This window comes from Caretta caretta, chromosome 24 (assembly GCF_965140235.1).
Source record: "Caretta caretta isolate rCarCar2 chromosome 24, rCarCar1.hap1, whole genome shotgun sequence".
Classification (NCBI taxonomy): domain Eukaryota; kingdom Metazoa; phylum Chordata; order Testudines; family Cheloniidae; genus Caretta; species Caretta caretta.
This window is the reverse complement of record NC_134229.1, coordinates 4,377,517-4,392,384: the sequence shown is the minus strand read 5'-3', so window position 1 is coordinate 4,392,384 and position 14,868 is coordinate 4,377,517. Positions and strand designations below refer to the sequence as shown.

General features: G+C 56.3%; 1 protein-coding gene across 8 annotated transcripts in view; it reads left to right on the top strand.

The window, feature by feature from the left end:
• LOC125625860 (death-associated protein kinase 2) overlaps window positions 1-14,868 on the top strand; it is a 33,988-nt gene that overhangs the window by 2,858 nt on the left and 16,262 nt on the right. Inside the window, exon 1 of one of the 8 annotated variants that reach the window (XM_048828431.2) lies at window positions 4,962-5,110. The exons of 2 other annotated variants lie outside the window; for them this stretch is intronic. The gene's annotated coding sequence lies outside the window, so the exon portion shown is untranslated. Of the gene's footprint in view, window positions 1-4,961; window positions 5,135-5,203; window positions 5,291-14,868 lie in introns of those variants that run through there. 5 more of the 8 variants (XM_048828429.2, XM_048828424.2, XM_048828425.2 and 2 more) reach the window with 5 other exon arrangements.

The window sequence follows — 14,868 nt, the reverse complement described above, 5'->3', positions numbered from 1 at the left end:
CAATTAGCGAGTGATCCATCCCCTGTCGTCCAGTCCCACCTTCTGACAGTCAGAGGCTTAGGGCTACCCAGAGCATGGGGTTGCGTCCCTGACTGTCTTGTTCCTCAGTTTCCCTAACGTTCGCATGGGGACAGTAACACTCCCCTAGCTCTGTCATTTAATTCATGCTCCATTCTAGAGCAGGTTGAAGGTGCAGGGACAGAGTGGAGGCTGGGATGAATGAGGGTAGATATTTATGATTAAAGGCAGCAGGGCTGTGCCAGATTTGGTGATCTGGTTTCGGAGGGGAGAAGAGAGGAGAACCCCTTTGGTTTTAGGTTCAAAGCTCCCACTCGTGCCTCAGAAACAAGCCTGCTGAGAGTTCACATTCAAGTGACGCAGGTTTCCTTTCTGCCTCGATATGGCTATGGCTGTGGTCTCTGAGCCCCCATTCATGCCCTGAACCCCCCCAGGAGTGTTATTAACCTCCTTTTATATATGGGGAAACTGAGCCCAGAGAGGGCAAGTGACTTGGTCAGGGTCAAACGGAGCCAGGAATAGAACCCAGATGTCTTGACTCCCAGTCCAGCTCTGCTCCGACCCTGAGCTGAGACTATAACCCAGAAGTCTGCCAGTCCGTTGCTCTAACCACTGGAGGACATGCCCCTCCTCCCACAGTCGAGTTTAGGAATCAGGATGCCTGGGTTCTGATCTGTTGCCCTAACCATATTGTCTCCCTTCTGGGCAGGACACCAACACCAGTCTGGGGCCAGTCAGGGAACTGGACAGTGCCGCATGTCCTATGCCAACCAGTCGGGATAAAAGCTCCTAGCCTGATGTCAGATAACTGGAGTATATTATCTGTTTCCATTTGGCCCCTGGCAGAGGGAGCAGCAGCCTGGCCCACTGTTGCCAAGATCTTCCCATCAAAGTTTCATCCCACTTAAAACACAAACAATGTCTGGAATTTAGCAACTGCAACATATGTTCATGTCTGTAAATATAGCCTAGGGCCACCTTCCCACTCCCTTAATCAAGGGACTGTCCATTGTGGTCATATTTAAAGGGACAGTTCTGAAAAATCTGGATGCTTTCAGCAGCTCTGCTAATGCTTCTCAATGCTGATCCGCAGCCCCCTGCTAGCCCACCCTGGGCTCCCCTCCACCGCTCTGCCCATGCCCCTCAGTCCTGACTCCCAGCTGCTATTCCAGGCTTCTCCTGGCCAGCCTGCGCCCCCTCATTCCTGCATCCCCTGCTTTGGGAGAATCAGGTCCCGGGATCAAAGCTCTCCTCATTCTGTCATATCTGGATGCTTCTGCTAAGCCCCCTGCGGCAGAATGAGCATCTTCTCTTTAGTCTTTCGTTCTGCTCTGGGCAGGGGCTGGGAGCCTGGGCTGGGGGATGCAGCTGATCAGAGAATGGAGGAAACATGGCCCACTGGCCTGCTTTGCGACCTTGGGCAAGTCCTTTCCCTGCTCTGTGCCTCGGTTTCTCCCCTCTGGAAAAATGAGGCTGGACCCCAAAAGGACTTGGTGTTTGGGAAACCCTGCGAGAGTCACAGGGCAAAGCAGCATTTGCGATAGCAACCACCAGCTCCTGCTGCTGAAGCCCTGGGATTTTGGCTGCCTCTAGCACCTAGTCCTTTGTCAGAGACCTGTTTTCCCTCCCCGTTGAGTTTCTGGCATGTTTCCTCCTCCCTGCACCCAAAGATTCCCCTTTTCATCTCTTCTTCCTCCAGCCACTTGAGTCATGGGGCTGGATCCCCAGCTAGTGCAAATAACGCAGCTCCTCAAGCCCTGATTCTGGTTTGCGCTGGGGCCCCTTTGCCCCTCTCTGGCAGAGCAAGGTGGTCTTGAAGTGAGTGTCCCTGGAATTCATGCCGCCAGCTGACAAATGAACGTACAGATGAGAATCGGGCCCTTTGACGTCAATAGAGCGATGCTGATTTGCGCCAGTTGTGGATTCGGGCCACCGTGTCCTTTTCACTTGAGATAAAACTAGCCATCAATCCTGCCTGCACCACAAGCCCTGCCTGGAGGAAAGGCCAGGGCTGCGTTCTTAGCATTTAGCAGCTCAGCGCCTCCCAACAAGGGCCGCGTGCTACCCAGGCTCTCAGGGCTTTTGCTGAGCTCCATACGCTGGGAATTCTGTGGGCAATCAGCCAGGTGTTTTTTTTTCCTGTTGGGGGAAGACCCTGCCCTTGAACAGGCAGCTGAACTAGCTTGAACTTGCTGTTTACCCAGGGCCTTGTGTGTGCTCAGCAGGGCAGGGGTGTTTAGCAGCGTGGCCTAGGGGACAGAGCCCTGGGTGAGCTCTCTAGGTGCTTCTGGGACAGAAACAATCGTTTTGGCCCAGGGGCATACAGCAACTCAGGGGTAGGGCCGGGAACAGACCCCAGGAATCGTCTGCTCTACCCACTAGCCCATGCTGTCTCATGTAGACAAGAGCCAGACCCGGCAGAATGGCGGGGGAAGGAGACACTTTAAAAAAGATCATTCTCCATTTTCCTTTTGTGTGTGAAATCTTTCCTCTTTTCTTTCGGAGCTCGGGAGGAACCAAGAATGGAGGCGGGGGAAAGTTGGATCGAATGTGGTAAATAGTTTCGGCTGGGGGATGGGGTGGGAAATGAGCAAGGTCGACATGGGTTCACTTTGTGTCAGAAAGACAGTTAGGAATTTACCTTCGCTTTGATTTTAAAAACCATTAAACCTATTAAAAAAAACAATAACCCCTCCCCTAAAGTAAACAAAAATTATTCTGTTTGGGTGGTTCAAAATCAGGCTTTTCCGAATTGGCCACTGAACTGAAGACTTGATGATCACCTGGCCCCAGCCAAGCATCAGAAATGGTTGTGGGGGTGGTGAGATGGAGCCTGATGCTCTGTTATCTCGGAGTCTCTCGTAGTAACTTGCTATTCGTTCTTTCTTGCCTTGTTGTTTCCCTGAGCCTCAGATACGTCCCCTAGACTGCACGTGTGCTGCTCGTTGCAGAACAGGGCAGTCCAAACTAAAAACCTGCTGCAGTCCCTGGCTGGGTCAGTAGGGGGTGTGTATGCCGGAGGGGGTATTACAGGCAGCTGGCTGCATTAGGGTTACTCCAAATTGCCCTAATCTAATCTCAAACCGGTTTTGCAGCCTCCCCCCCATGCCACGGGAGCCAGGCAAGGGAAGGGCGAGCAGGAACCGATTACGCGAGAATACAGAAGTCCCGCCGGTCACCTCCAGCCCTCGGAAGGGGAAGTGAGCGCTGCGGCCCGGGTGGGGGAGCTGTGCTGGGACGTTCGTCAGGCTACTGTGTACAGAGAAGGCTAAGGCTGCCGGGGCCCCTGCTAGCGTCTCGCCCCTGCCTCTGAGAGAGGGCCCTAAATCGGCGTCCAGACCCTCCAACTGTAACATGGACCTCGGCCTAAGCACCTCACCCCTCGAACTCAGCTCTCCCTTCAGGACCTCTGACCCTGGCCCGAGTTCCCTCTCCCTTCATCAGCCCCGGCCTTTCTCCAGTCGTGGGGTGCTCCCCGCTCCCCAGAAGCTTTGGACAGGATCCTGATCAATGCAAGGGCCCTGCCTCTTGTCCACTCCCCCTGCAAGGTGGGGGCCTCTCTCCATAGGGGGCTGGCAGCCAGCAGGCCAGACAGCTGCCCCATGGATCCCAAAGCGTCTGTGTTTGTCTTGTGGAGGGCTGACCCCAGGTGCGGTGAGGGACGTTGTTGAGGAGGGGAGTTGGGGATGGTGGGGTTGTGTTGTGTAAGGGAGAGCAGGTGGGGATCCAGGGAGGTTTTTGGGGGTCTCCTGCTCTTCCCATCTTCCCCCCCGCCATGGTTGAACAGCTGGGCCATGATCCAGCAGCGGGGCTCCCTGCCCTGCTGGGACCAGTTCCTGGAGAGGGCAGAGGATCAGAGCAACCCCAAGCTGCCCACAATCCCTGGCTTTAAATAACTCTCCACTCCCACCAGCCCCCTCCCCAAGCTCTTAGAGCTGGGCCTCGAGGCTTCTCTCCAACCAGCCCCCAAGGCCCAGTGGGTTTCAGGAGTGGGGTGGGGTTGGGGGGAATCTCCTGGTTGCGGTTAAATTATTCCCCCCCCCATCTTCCCCACACTGGTCATTTCCTGCTTTAAGCCTCCAGGTGAAATCCTCTCTTCCTTTTCCCACAAGCAGGAGCTGTTCCCCCCCACCCCAGAGTGAGGCAGTGGGGCTGCCCCATGGTGCAAGCAGTCGGCTGTCACTGGCTCTGCAGTGGTCCTAGGAGAGGGGTCTGCTTTGTAGCTTGGGGAGTGGGGTGAAAGAATCTTAAGGGCTCTTCCTGCCCCAGTCCAGCCCCCACCCAAATTTAACCCTAACTTCACTCTCCCCTCCCCACAACGGGCGCTAGGTGCTGTACAAACACAGAACAGACAAGCAGCTTCCAGGCTGAGCCCTCTTTGGGCATGCTGTGCTTGGAACTGGGGTTGGGGAGGATCCGAGAGTCATTCCCATTTCTGGCCCTAGGTCACAGTAAGGGAGAGGTAGTGGGGACTAGTGGCTAGGGTCCCCCTCCCCCCATGACCCTCAGGAGAGCTGGAGTGACCTGACCTTGGGGCTGTACCTTCCCCTGAGTTTACCCCTCCCACGTGTTCTCTGTCAGTCTTGCCTGGAAGCTCTTGGGGCCAGGAGTGTGTCACCCCAACTGTCCGTACAGCCCCAAGCACAGCAGGGCTGCCGTGTGTGTGTGTGTGTGTGTGTGTCTCTGGTTGCTATTGTACTAGGACTGGAACCTACCCAGCATCAGCCCTTCCCTCCAGCCGCAGCCAGTCCTGGGCAGATCAGCTGCCTCACTGATCATTTTTTTAAAAATCCTGTATTAAAAACCAGGGGCACAATTTACCCTCCCAGTGGCCAGCCGGCCTCCTTCCCCCCGGGGCCAATGGGCACGGGCTGAGGCCCTGGCAGCAGGGCCAGGGGTGTGAGCTCCCCTAGAAGTGTGGGTGTGGGGGTGTCCCCCGGGGGCAGGCCGGGGGGGGGGCAGGCCAGCCAGAGCCCCACCACCCTCCCGGGCAGGATTTTCACGCTCCAGGCTGGGAGTTCAAATTTTCAGAGGATCCCTCGCTGCGGCCCCACCTCCCTCTTTGGGACTTTACGCCCCCGCAAGGCGGCAGGTGAGCGGCAGCCTGGGGCTGCAGGTGCGTTGGGACCCGGGGAGGGAGGGGGCAGCCAACCAACCCTCCCCCCCCCCCCCCGGGGGAGTTTTACGCCTCGTTGCGCGGGGAGCACTTTCTCCAGGCTCCCTGCCCGGCCATGGCTTTAAGGGGGCCCCTCTGGGGTCCTGCCCCGGACAGGTGGGTGGGGGCCCCCAGTGCCTGGCTGGGACGGCGGGGTGGGGGGTCCTGGCTCTGGAGCAGCCAGGCTGTGGGGGCGGCTCAGTGGGTCCTGCAAATGTCTGTCTGTCTGTCGGTCTGTCCGTCCGATCCAGCCGCAGGCGCGCAAAGGGGCGGAGTGTGTGTGTGGGTCGGTTGCAGCGTAGCCCGTGTTGCGTAAATGTGTGTGTGTGTGTGTCCCCGCGCCCTGCACAATGTGTGTAGCGCGGGGTCCTGAGAGCCGTGGACCCAAACTGCAAACCCTGCCTAGGATGGAAACCACCTCTAGCCAGGGGGGTGGCAGCTCCCCCCTGCGCCCCTATTTCCAGCAGCTGTGTACGTGTGTGTGTGTGTCTGTGTTGTGCAGCGCTGCAGTGGTGTGTGCTGCGATTCGCAGTGGGGCGCGCGGGGGCACAGTGGCAGGGGTGTGTGTGCTAGGAAGGGGTGTGTAGATAGAAGGGTGTGACGATGTGACTCAGCAGGGAGGGGGGAGTGTTGACCTGTGAATGTGCCCTGGGGATGGGAGACCTGAGAGCCTGTCACCTGAGCCAGGAGGGGGAGGGGGAGGTGACACCTCTGCCCAGGAATGTGAACAGAGGCTGCAGCAGGGAACCTGCGGGGTGAGTTTAGTGGGCAGTTTGGAGGCTGGGGGGAGGAACACAGGGAACCCCAGGGCTGGGGTCTAAGCTCCCTGCTCCCCCAGAAGGATGTGATTGAGGGGTCCTGGTTGTACCCACAAGCTCTGTTGTGGACTGTGTTCCTGTTGTCCAATAAACCTTCTGTTTTACTGGCTGGCTGAGAGTCTCAGTGGATCCCAGGAAGAGGGGTGCAGGGCCTGGACTCCCCCACACTCCGTGACAACTGGTGGCAGCGGTGGGATCTACTGCACCCCGTGAACGGCGCTTCCTGCAGTAAGTGACTGGGGAACAGTAAAACGAAGGGGAATTGACGGGGACCAGGCGTGCTGAAGATTCAGAGACGGTTTCGGGGGGCGGTTAACCCCTGGGAATGTGTGACCAGAGAGAAAGACTTTTGCAGTAACAGGGTCCCCCGGGGGATTGCAGCGAGCAGTCCCAGGGGCGGAGGAGTCTGCAACTCGACCCTGGCAAAGAGGTGGTGACCTCAAGAAGGACTGGCACACTAAGGGCTTTTCCTGGAAACCGTGGGAAGCTGCCCGGCCTGCGAGTGGCCAGCAGGGAGATGTACGCTAAACGCCTTAAGAGTGACCTGGTGGAGCTGTGCAGGCAGAGGGGGCTGCGCATCGGGAGGTCCACCAAGGAACAACTGATTGCCCAGTTGGAGGAGAGGGATCGCTTGGATGACCCGATCCCTATCCCTGAGGGGAGCCACCCGGCAGACGCAGCGTGGGCCCTGGGGCCTGACCGGGCTGGGAGGGGTCAGACTGCTGCCGAGGACATCCCGAGACCCTTCCTACCTATGTCTGGGGGAGGGGTTGGGGGAAGCCCAGCGAATACCGAGGGCACCCTGACCCCAGCACCCAGCAGGGGATCCTCCCGGCGGAGCTCCCCATCCCTGGAGCGGAGGCGGCTGGAATGGGAGAGGGAGATGAAAATGAGGGAGCTGGAGGATCATGAAAAACAACGTCAACATGAGGAGAAACAACGTCAACATGAGCAGGAGGAGAAGGAGAAACAACGTCAACATGAGCAGGAGGAGAAGGAGAAACAACGTCAACATGAGCAGAGGCTGCCAGGAGAGGTTCCTGTGGGAGAAGGGGTTCCTATACCGAGAATGGGCTCCCACAAGGGAAGTAGAGTCCTGTGGGATCAGGAGGCAGCTGGTGGTCCCCCAGAAGTATCGCCGCAAGCTCCTGTACCTGGCCCATGACATCCCCCTCGCAGGGCACCAGGGAATCCGGCGCACCCGGCAGAGGTTGCTACAGAACTTTTACTGGCCCGGGGTCTTTACCACGGTCCGGCAGTATTGCCGATCCTGTGACCCCTGTCAGAGGGTGGGGAAGGCCCGGGACAAGGGGAAAGCGGCTTTGAGACCTTTGCCCATCATAGAGGAGCCTTTCCAGAAGGTGGCCATGGACATCGTGGGGCCTCTCAGCAGGACGACCCGGTCGGGGAAGAAATACATTCTGGTGGTGGTAGATTTTGCCACCCGCTACCCCGAGGCAGTGCCCTTAGCTTCCATTGAAGCAGACACCGTGGCCGATGCGCTCCTGACCATTTTCAGCCGAGTGGGGTTCCCCAAGGAAGTCTTGACAGACCAAGGCTCCAACTTCATGTCGGCCCTGCTCCGGTGCTTGTGGGAGAAATGTGGGGTCCGGCACGACTGGGCCTCAGCTTATCACCCCCAGTCCAACGGGCTGGTGGAGAGGTTTAACGGGACGCTAAAGATGATGCTGAAAACCTTTATGAACCAGCACCCACAGGATTGGGACAAGTACTTACCTCACCTGCTGTTCGCGTACAGGGAGGTGCCACAGGAGTCTACCGGATTTTCGCCTTTCGAACTGTTATATGGAAGGAGGGTGAGGGGCCCCCTGGACCTGATGAGAGACGAGTGGGAGGGGAAGGCCACTCCCGATGGAGAGTCAGTGGTGGAGTATGTCCTGATCTTCCGAGAGAGACTTGCTGAACTCATGGGCCTGGCCAGGGAGAATCTGGCCAGAGCCCAGAAGAAGCAGAAGGTCTGGTATGACCGCACGGCAAGGGCCCGTGCCTACGCCACCGGGGATCCGGTGATGGTTCTCATCCCAGTGAGAAAGAACAAACTACAGGCCGCCTGGGAGGGCCCTTTCAAGGTCGTCAAGCAGCTCAATGAGGTAAACTATGTGGTGGAGCTGTCGAACCGGGCGCACCACCGCCGGGTGTACCATGTGAATATGATGAAGCCATATTATGCCAGGGGGAATGTGGTGTTTGCCGTGTGTGGACAGTGGGAGGAGCAGGGAGATGACCCTTTAGTAGATCTATTCCCTGGGACCAGAGCTGGTTCCCCCCTGGAAACAATTCCCCTCTCGGATCAGCTAACCCCTGCCCAGCAAGCTGAGGTCAGGGAGGTGCTGCATCCGTACCAACAGCTATTTTCCAACCAGCCTGGACGCACTAATCTGACTGTCCACCGGGTGCAGACAGGGTCGCACCCGCCGATAAGATGCTCCCCCTTCCGAGTCACAGGGAAAACTGCTCAGGACCTGGAAAGAGAGGTCCGGGACATGCTGGCTTTGGGGGTGATCCAGCCATCTGCCAGCCCTTGGGCCTCGCCGGTGGTGCTGGTCCCCAAAAAGGACGGGTCGGTCCGGTTCTGCGTGGACTATCGGAAGCTCAATGCCATCACTGTATCGGATGCCTACCCCATGCCCAGGCCGGACGAGCTCCTAGACAAGCTGGGAGGAGCTCGGTACCTTACCACCATGGACCTTACAAAGGGCTACTGGCAAGTGCCGCTGGATGCAGATGCCCGGCTGAAATCGGCCTTTATCACCCCTCTGGGGCTCTATGAGTTCCTGACCCTGCCTTTCGGCCTCAAGGGAGCGCCGGCCACCTTCCAGCGCCTGGTGGACCAGCTCCTGAGGGGGATGGAGAGTTTTGCCGTGGCGTATATTGATGACATCTGTGTCTTTAGCCAGACCTGGGAGGACCACGTGTCCCAGGTTAGACAAGTGCTGGACCGACTCCAGGGGGCTGGGCTGACTGTAAAAGCGGAGAAGTGCAAGGTGGGGATGGCGGAAGTGTCTTACCTGGGCCATCGGGTGGGGAGCGGCCGCCTAAAGCCGGAACCAGCCAAGGTGGAGGTGATCAGAGACTGGCCCGCTCCCTACACCAAAAAGCAGGTCCAAGCCTTTATTGGGATGGCAGGATACTACCGAAGATTTGTGCCCCACTTTAGCGCCATAGCCACCCCCATCACTGAGCTATGCAAGAAGGGGAAGCCAGACAAGGTGGTCTGGACCGAGCAGTGCCAGGAGGCTTTCCGGGCGCTGAAGGAGGCTCTGGTCAGTGGCCCAGTTCTGGCGAACCCGGACTTTGACAAGGCCTTTGTGGTGTTCACCGACGCCTCCGACACGGGACTGGGGGCGGTGTTAATGCAGGAGGATGAAAAGGGGGAGAGACACCCCATCGTGTACCTGAGCAAGAAGTTCCTACCCCGGGAGCAACACTACGCGGCCATCGAGAAGGAGTGCCTGGCCATGGTGTGGGCCCTCAAGAAACTAGAGCCCTATCTCTTCGGGCGGCACTTCACCGTGTACACCGACCACTCGCCCCTGACCTGGCTGCACCAGATGAAAGGAGCCAACGCCAAGCTCCTGAGATGGAGCCTGCTCCTGCAGGATTACGACATGGACGTGGTCCACGTGAAGGGAAGTGCCAACCTGATAGCGGATGCGCTGTCCCGGAGAGGGGGCCCCGAACTTCCCCAGGTCACTGGTCACAGTGACCCCGCTCAGTTCAGTCTCGAAGGGGGGAGAGATGTGACGATGTGACTCAGCAGGGAGGGGGGAGTGTTGACCTGTGAATGTGCCCTGGGGATGGGAGACCTGAGAGCCTGTCACCTGAGCCAGGAGGGGGAGGGGGAGGTGACACCTCTGCCCAGGAATGTGAACAGAGGCTGCAGCAGGGAACCTGCGGGGTGAGTTTAGTGGGCAGTTTGGAGGCTGGGGAGAGGAACACAGGGAACCCCAGGGCTGGGGTCTAAGCTCCCTGCTCCCCCAGAAGGATGTGATTGAGGGGTCCTGGTTGTACCCACAAGCTCTGTTGTGGACTGTGTTCCTGTTGTCCAATAAACCTTCTGTTTTACTGGCTGGCTGAGAGTCTCAGTGGATCCCAGGAAGAGGGGTGCAGGGCCTGGACTCCCCCACACTCCGTGACAAAGGGTTTGTAGCGTTGTGTGTTGGAGGGTGGTGTGCATGATGCGGAAGGGGGTGTGTGTGAGATCTTTGCAGCGTTGTGTGTATGATGCGGAAGGGGGAGGGGGTGTTGTTGTTGTGTCTATAGAATTGGCCGGGGTGGAAGCGGGTTGTATATAATCTATGGTGTTGTGTGTTTGCTGGGAAAGGGGTGTGTTTGTGTGTGTGTGTATAGAACTTGCAATGGCGGGCGCATCGTAGGGAGGGATGTGTGGTGTGTACTGGAAGCATTGTGTGTATGCTGGGGAAGGGTGTGTGTGTTGTGTGTATGTAGAGCTTACGGAGTGTGTGAGTGTGTGCTCGGAAAGGGTGGGTGTGTGTAACCCTTTGTGCTGTTGTGCGCAGGGAGCGTTGTGTGTTGCCTGGGAAAGTTGTCTCCAGTCTTTGCAGCGGCCTGGAGGTGCAGGGGAAGGAGGAGTGTGTGTTGCACAGGGGCACACACAGAGGTGGGGCGGGGGGGGGTGGCTTGGGGAAAGTGTGTATATAGATCAGCGCTGGGTTGTGTATGATCCAGTGATACTGTGTGTGTGTGTGTGTTACGGAGGTGGGGGGTGGGGATGTCAGAGGATTCCACAATTAGTTCAAGTCCATTGATCCAAGACCCTGCCACCCCGTGCCCCCTTTAACCACAGCTCTGCTGTCCGACAGATTCCCCATGCCGAAGTATCCCTGCTTGGCATCTTCCCGCTGAAGCATCACCCTGTGCTGTTCCCACCCCGCAGTGCTGGGGTACAGGGCAGTTGCACATGGTCCCATTGGGTAGGAAGAGAAGCTCTGAGTGAGGCAGCAGAAGGGGGGGCTCCAGGGAGCAGGGTCTAAAGCCAGAATCTCCCACCCCTTGGAGCGGTGACATAATTGATCCCAGGGCATCCGTTTTTGGTCGAGGCACCTCCCCAGTGCAAGGACAGAGCCGGGCTGAGAGGCAGAGCAAAGCAGAGGAATTATGGCCTAGCGGTTAGTGTGTGTGTGTGGGGGGGGCTGGGGCTTTGGCATTAGAGGGTCCACCTCTAATTTCCACCTCTGCCACAGACTCTGTGTGCGACCTGGGACATGTCACTTAGCTTCTCAGTGCTTTGGTTTCCCTGTCTGTGACATGGCCCTGCCTTGCAGCAGTGCTGGGGGGATAGATATGCTAACGATTGTTTTTTGTTTTGTCAAAAAACTGAGCAAATGTTTGTTTTTTCAACAATTGTAAAATTTCAGCCCATAATCCAACATTTTTGTGGGTTTGGCTGGAAATTATATTGGTTTTTCAACTAACCTGTGCACTCGGGATGCTCGGATGTGCTGCCTAGCCTTGTATCTCCTCTCTAGAAGTGAGTGGGTGCCTCAGGGGCAGGTGTAACTCTCCGCAGATGGTGCGAGATTGTGCAGTGCTGTGTTGTAAAAATAGAGATTTCTTCCTGACCTCACCTGGTGGCTCATGCCCCGAAGCATCTGTAGTGTTGAGATCTGGTGGTTCTTTTTAATATGAAACAAAACTCTGCTGGGTTGTCCCTTTATAATGCTGCTAGCAGTGATCCAGAGTGCTGGCCTCTTGGCTTTTGTCACTTTTCACCATGACCTCAGAGAGGGTCCATCTATACCCTAGGTGCAACAGTGCCAGGAGAACTAATTTTGTTTTGCAGTGTAGATTGGCTCCTGCCGTGTCATATAAATTGCATTAAGACCTTGGACTCCTCCCCTCCCGTGCCAGGTGGAGACCTCTGTTTTATGCTGCAAGGTCAGTCTTTGTTCCAAGTCCTCTGGGTTTGTAATGTATACAGGGCAGCAGTGAGATGTTGGCATAGTTACCCAGCCACTCGCTGCCTGGAGCCATCCATAACTGCGTGGTCACCCCGTCCCACTGGTGATCATAGAACTTTTCTGCAGCCCCTAGAGCAATTGCCAGCCTAAGTATTGAACATAAAATAACTTGGGCACTTTTGAATGTTGCTTAGAAGGTGGAGACAAGGACAAAGAACTGAAACTGGCTTCCCTTGGGTCACACACTGGCCTGGACTCGGGAGGCTTGAGCTTATCCCAGCTCTGCCACTGGTCTGCTGGATGACCAGTCGCTTGCCTGCTCTGTGCCTCAGTTTCCCCATCTATAAACTGGGGATAGTGGATGCTGCCGTCCTTTGTAAAGCGCTGTGAGATCTGCTGATGAGGAATGCTGGCGTAAGAGCTGGATATTATGATGATTGTTCTTTGACTAGGCTCCTAGAAAGCATTTGGGCAATCCTCCGTAGGAAAAACCTGACACCACCTGTCCCCAGAGAGGAAGCAGGCAGATGCCAATTAAGCAGGGGCTGCAGAACAGACAAATGTGTCACCCTCTCAGAGCATTCGCGCAACGTGCAGCTGTGTGTGAGAGCCAAGGGGACTGGCACTACACAATGGAGATGCTGATCGGCCAGCACAGAGTAGTACCTTTTGTTCTTGCATCTGTCCTGTCTCTGGATGTGGTCATCTCAGGACTATCAAGCTAAGCAGGTGCTGGCTGGCGAGGTCTTGGATGGAGACTGCTGTGAATATCACCACGTGGTATATGTGCATTCTCCCCTCTGAATTGGTGCTAGAGGGTGCCATGGAGTGGGGTGCGTGACCCCCTCTGAGCTACTATTGAGCTTTCTGCCCTCTACTGGATGGCATCTGAACTGCTCAGCGGCGTGTCATAAGCACTATACAGCTAGCAGGGATCCTCCTTTAATGCTGTGTCCCATGCTTTTGGATCAGGAGGATCCAAGTTCTGTCTGCAGCATTACCAGGAAGCTCTGGTGGACAACAGTGGATGGAATCACATATATGACAGATGCAGGGATTATTTTCTCCATAAATCATTGGGGTCTTTTGTCCATTATTCTTTCCATGATGTCATAGGTGCCTATCCATCTGCTGAAGTAGATTTAGGAGGCAGATGCTGCTGTTGGTGATGCCGATAAGGCCTGAACTTATCAGACCCAGGAGAACAATGAGAATCTAACCTTTTCATTTCACTCTGCCTGGCCAGCACCGGTCAGTTTCACTTCCTCTGTAGTCATTTTCACTTTCTGGATTGGCCAATGCTAGCCACAAAGCACTTGTGTTCCAGGGTTATGAGAATTATAACCTTTTGATATCACATGCTTTTTTTGGTGGTGCGGGGGTGGGCTCTCTGTCGGGAACCCCCTTGCTCAAACGACACCACGTTTGGGCCACTGATCCTTCCCCAGACCCCTATGAGGTACAGTGATGTTGAAGACCATTCAAGTCAGTATGTGAATTTAAGAGCACTTAGAAAAACCGACCGTCGACTGGTAACTGATTCTCAGCCTTACCTACAGCAGAGCCGCTCCTCCGCTATTGTCAGGAAGGTTCTCGCTGCTTGGGTCCGAACACTTTTGAGTAACTGGGCCCAGGTTTGGATAGGAGACCCGGTGGACGATCGGCGTCTGGTGCCAAAAAGCTTTTGCAGCTACGCTGAGGCTTGGCTAGAACCTGCCCTTCCTTACGCTGTCTTAACCCCAGTTAATTTCAGGGGAGCTAATCCTGGTTTACCCCCGTATAAGAAAAGGGATGCTCCAATCCAAGTGCCTGGGGTTGCTGAACAAGCAGCTGAACTGCTGCAGTGGGTAGAGAACATTTGGCTCTGTATAGCAGCTTTGTTTGCATAGATCTCCAAAGCACCAAGCTGGTCTCGTCACCCTGTTCTCCAGATCGGGGGGAACAAGGCACAGAGATGGCAAGTGACTTGCCTGAGGTCACCTAGGAGGTCAGTGTCAGAGATGAGTCCCAGCCTATTGTTCACTCCACTGGATGAAGGGGAGGGCACCCTTGGGTTTGCTCAGCGGTATTTCATTGTTCCCGTCCTCCAGGGGTGGGGGGAGGGGGTGTTGGAAAGAGTCCATAGCTGCCAGACTTGGCTGTGAGGCTGTCTGTTGTCTGGTTCCTGATCGGGGCCTGGGAAGCACAGACACTGGTGAGGTGTTTGGAGAAGCAGAAGTAAATGAAACCTTCGGGCGGTCGCGCGGTTTGACGGGTCACTGGGAGGGTTGTGTCAATGGAGTGAGGGCTGGGTGTGGGGCCGCAGGGCTCAGCTGCCTGACTGTGTTGTTGACACACCAGATTTATGGGCCTGTCACCAGAGCGCCCAAGCCCTGTTAACATCAGTGAGTTTAGCTTCACAACCCCTTATAGAGATGGGGAAACTGAGCAAGGAGGGAAAGGGACTCCCCCCAAATTGTCACCAGTAGAGTTGGGAATAAAACCCAGGAGTCCTGACTCCCAGCCCCCGCCCATCTCTAACTGCTAGACCTCACTCCCCTTCCAGAGCTGGGAATGGAATCCAGGAGTCCTATCTGTTGCCTTAGGCACTTTGCCATTCCCGAGAGAAAGGTTGGCCATCAGCTGGTTAGAGGTTGCAATACCAGGTGGTAGCAGGTCACGTGGGAAAGGTGCCTGAGTGGCCTGGATGTGGGGGCTGTAATTAGCATGAGGGGCATGTGGGGGGGTGGCAGGACATTGTAGCATTGTGATCTCTGGGGCATGGGCAAGCAGGCCGTTGTCTGTTTCCTCCCAAACATCCCTGGTTCCCTGTGTCTCTGTCCTATCTCCCTGGTTCTGGGATTCAGGATGCATTAGGGACGGGATCCTCTGGCAGGCCCTGCTGAGGAGTGGAGCTTGGATACTTGGCAGGCCGTGGTCTCTGGTGTTCGGTTCG